This window comes from Zalophus californianus, chromosome 6 (genome assembly GCF_009762305.2).
Source record: "Zalophus californianus isolate mZalCal1 chromosome 6, mZalCal1.pri.v2, whole genome shotgun sequence".
Classification (NCBI taxonomy): domain Eukaryota; kingdom Metazoa; phylum Chordata; class Mammalia; order Carnivora; family Otariidae; genus Zalophus; species Zalophus californianus.
This window is the reverse complement of record NC_045600.1, coordinates 108731669-108736058: the sequence shown is the minus strand read 5'-3', so window position 1 is coordinate 108736058 and position 4390 is coordinate 108731669. Positions and strand designations below refer to the sequence as shown.

General features: G+C 58.2%; 1 long non-coding RNA gene across 1 annotated transcript; it reads right to left on the bottom strand.

The window, feature by feature from the left end:
* Nucleotides 1–2119: 2119 nt before the first annotated feature.
* Nucleotides 2120–3863, bottom strand: LOC113908594. Its single transcript, XR_003515538.1, has 3 exons — nucleotides 3772–3863; nucleotides 2881–3017; nucleotides 2120–2414 (listed from the first exon to the last, which is right to left on the bottom strand). It is a non-coding gene; the product is annotated as an uncharacterized LOC113908594 (long non-coding RNA).
* Nucleotides 3864–4390: the final 527 nt, after the last annotated feature.

Sequence of the window (4390 nt, the reverse complement as noted above, 5' to 3'; positions counted from 1 at the left end):
CATCGCAGCATGGTGCCCAGGTGAGCTTGGGTTTGGCCTGCCTAGCGTTCATTCCCCTTTCTTCCAAAAACAACATCCCAAGTTTTATTTGGAGACCACTCCCTCCCCCATTAGCTGCGGCCTTGGTAGGACTGTCACTCACAGCTCCGCCCTCCCCCAGCCAACAGATGCCTCTGGCCCCAGGCCCTCCTGGACCTGAGCCCCAAATGGAGTGACAGGAAGGTTTTAAAACCGAAGTCTGTTCATTCTGATGAAATGACTGTCCATTCCTTCCTGCTCCCAGGCCCTCAAAGCCCCCCTGTCCGTGTCCTTTCCAGTCATGTGTCTCACTTGTCCTTTCTTCCTGGAGCTGCTCCACCATCCTTCTGTACATCCCTTCTTGTTTACCACCCTGGGGCTTGGTCTCGGTTGCTTGCAGCCAGAGATCCCGCCCGGGGCTGACCGTGGCTGGCTGCCCCAGTACAAGCGGATATGGCTGCAGACCAGTGCTCTTGGTTGCAGCTGGGGAGCCTGGGGCTGGAAGCCCATGCCTTTGGGCCTCGATTTCCTCGCCAGTAAAATGAGGACAATAATAGCCGGGTCCCCACCAGACGGGGAGGCGTGTGCCTGTGAAAGCGCCGGGCGGCCCCATCCCTCCGGTGCTCTGCCTGACCTCTCAGGCAAGTCCGGGAGGAGATGGAGTGAAGTGGCTGCAGCGGGTCCCCACACAGGTTGCTATGGGAACCCCAGCCACATGTGCAGCGTCCTGGGGGGCGCCCGCAGCTTTTGAGCCTTTTGGAGCAAAAAGGCCCAGCTGTTCCCATCGCCCTGGGTCCCAGCTCGGCTCAGTTCACAGGACTCGGAACAGAGCAGCTGTTCAGCTTGGGGAGACGGGAGGAGGATGGGGACTCCAGGCAGCTCTCAGCTTCAGTCTCAGGGGAGGCTGGTCCGGAGGAGGAGCCGCACTGGGCTCCGAAGTCTCAGACTGCACACAAGCCTTAAGAAGCCATGTCGTTGATCCATCCCGCCGCGAGCCATCAAGTGAGTCAGTTCTGGGAGCCCGCACTCAACTGAGGGGGCAGTGAGGGGGACGAGGATCAGAAAACAGTCGTGGGAAGGACTCGGCGGAAATAAAAATAGAAACTGGCCACAGCAAGCTCGGCTATTATTTATGGAGCGCCCACCCCGCGTTAGCCGCTCAGCCTACTTCTCTCCATACGGCCCGAGAGCCGCACGGTGGACGGCCAGGCGCCCTCAGCACACTCTTTTCACCGGCTGGGGGCGGAGCCACCGCGCATGCCCGAGATCACCTAGCCAGGGTGATCCCCCAGCTAGGGTGATCGGACCCGCTCACAGGCCAATTCCCTCGCTCGCTCCCACCCAGAAACTCGCTGAGCACCCCGTACATTTGGGGCAGGGTACCGGCCATGCTTGGAGTTGCGCGGGAGAAGCCCAGGCGCACGCAGATGACGGTGACGCTGGTGAGGCCAAGGAAAAGGCCTGTGAAAGCAGTGGGGCAGGACGGTGGCGGTGCCTTGAACGGCAGGGTGAAGTGGGCAGATGTGGCTGACCTGGGCCTGGGAGGGTGGCCGAGTGGTGGTCCAGCAACGGAACCGAGGGAAGCCGGGAGGAGGGCACGGTGCGTGGGGCGCGGGGCGCGGGCGCCAGGGTGCAGCACGGTGCATGCGGGGCAGCTTCCCGCAGGAGCCCCTCAGCTGGGGCGCCAGCTCATGCCAGGGGCGAAAGGCAGATCGCAAAGGGCCTGATGTGGGATGCCCGATGATTTGAACTACGGCTGGTGGGAAAGGGGAGGCCTCGGAGGGGTTTTAAAGCAGTGATGTGATCAGATCCGCCTGATGCCCAGACACCCCCTGCTCTTGTGTGTCCAATGAACCAGAGTGGGCCAGAATAGAAGAGGGTGGGGATCCAGCCGGGACACCGTTGCTGCTGTCCAGTGGCCCAGGCAGGGACTCAAGGGAACTAGGGCTGTGGTAGGTGGGGAAGAGGGACAGTCAGGTGCCACATTCAGAGATGGAACCAAGAGAGCCCCGGTGGCAAAAAGCTGAGGACTAAATTATGTTCTTTGCCAGAACCCTCTGGGCGTGTCTCTGGGGTGTTTGTGTTTGTGTGTGTCTGTTGACATACCTGCCGGGGGTATGCATGCCTGCCAACACGTGCACGTGAGCCTGCTCTCCGGATGCGCGCTGGGGCCATGCACGCAAGGGACCGCGTGTGTGACTTCTCTGTGCTCTCAGGCACGTCAGCGTGACTGTACCTGTGAAGTCCGTTGTGCTCTGGGCTCAGGGCAGGATTCTGTATGCCAGGCGTCCCCAGGGACTCAAGTTTTACAGGCTCCCACTGCTAACCTGAGCTGCATCTTCCATCCCCATTTGATGCTGCCACATGAACCCCAAGGCAGTTCTTCAAAGGGAGCACTGGGGGTGGAATAAAGAAGGCAAACATCAGGGTTAAAATTGTAAACTAACCCTGCTCCTGCTCCAGCCCTGGCCCAGGGACCTTCCCCTATAGACAGGCTTTGATTGCACAACTGCCTTTTCCCCAGGCCAGGATAAGGGCCTTCTGGGAACAGAGTGATGGGCAGGGCTGGTGGAGGGAGAGAGCTGCCGCTCCCACCCAGCAGGTCCCCTCGCCTGTGTGCAAGAGCCTGCCAGTGGGGACTGAACAGAGGAGCGCTCCCTCCTTCCTTCCTGTCCTCCTCTTTCCTGTCTCCTCCCCGCCCCTCCCCTCCCCTCCCCTTGGCTTCCCTTCCCTCCCTGAACAACATTTCCAGAAGACTCCAAGGCTTCACACTGACTCCCATCTGGGTACTTTTTCTGGTATTTAGTGATGGTGCGATGGTGGGCAAGGGCTCCCCCCATTTTAAAAGGTAGCCACTCTCACCTCACAGAGTTGTTAGAGTTATGTAAATGCAGGCACAAATGAACAGCACGGTGCCAGGCTCCCCAGAAGAATGCAACAAATGGTAGCCATCCATTTGTACAGTGGATCAATAAGGCATCTCCCCATCAAAATGGCTCCTACCGGTAGCAGACACGGGCAGATAAACAAATAGTGCAATGAGAGATTTATAAAAGGCGGGGTGCTATGGTGCTTGAAGGGGGCTCAGAAGAGTAAGGGCCACTCTTCCTAGGAAAGGTACAGGATTGGGGAGAGCTTCCTGGAAGAGGTGACTCCTGAGTCATAAAGGCTAGCTGGATTTCACCCAGTGAGGCCCAGGGGAGGGCGTGCAGGCCGAGGAGAGGATTTTGCTGAGATGTGGAGGGTGCCTCCAGGTCTCTTGGTCTGTGTGGGAAGCTGGCCACAGGCTGAAATGCCAGGCAGGTCTGTGAGTCATGAGTGCCTCTGGGAGAATTTCACCAGGAGTGCTGGGCTGAGGGGCCTCAGGAAAACCTTTCTAGGCCATAACACTGTTTTCACTCAGGTGGTGGGCAGCCTGTGTGGCTGCCCCCATGCCCCTTCCCAGATCTGCTGGAAGGGCTGTGGCAGGTGGCCTTCAGCAGTCAGCTGCTGCAGGGCTGCCTTGGGCAGGAGAGGGGAGCCGCTCCCCAGCTCCCACCCCTTCCCCCGCAGCCTAAGGCCACGGGCGTTTAAGGGTCAGGCCGTTGCAGCCCCAGTCAGGACAACTCTGAGGGGCTGCCCTAGCTCCAGGACTTCCCCGAGAGGTCAGCTGCGGCTGCCCAGCTGCACGGTGACCTCTCCCTCGCCCCCCCTCCCATTGCTGTGGATTCCGGGGGCCTCCCTAACCCATGATCTGCTGCTAACACCACTCACCTCCATCTGAGTCTGCTGCCCAGCCTTTGGCCCGAATGTTGTCTTTGCATCCTTCTTTCCTCCACCCGCCTCTTTGTCCAGTAACCTTCTTTTCTGTTGAAGGAACACATGCATACAGAAAGGTGCAGAACGTACCAAATGATGGACAACTCAAATCCTTGCGAAGTGAACGTGGCCTGTAATGTGTTGTCCGGCCCCGCCGGAGTCCCTTTGTGCCTCTCTCCTTCCCAAAGGCCACCACTGTCCCGGCTTCCAACACCGGAGGTAGATTTCAAGTTTGCTTGTTCTTGAACTTGAAATTAACGGAATCACATGTGCTCTTACGTGGCTGGCTTCTTGCAGGCACTGTTACGTGTGTGAGATCCATGGTGTTGCCGGTGCCAGTAGCTGGTTCATCCCCCCTGCTGCTCACATTCCCCAGGTCTACATTGCCATACTTCGTTTACTCATTCACTGCCTGGAGTATTTGGGTAGTTTCCAGTTTGTGACTATTACAAATAACTCTACGGTGGACATTAGTGTCCCTGACTCTCGTGTTTTATGAACAGATTTCTGTTAGGTATACACCCAGGCTCAGGATTTCGGGGGTAGGTATGAGTATGTTCATCCTTAGTGACAC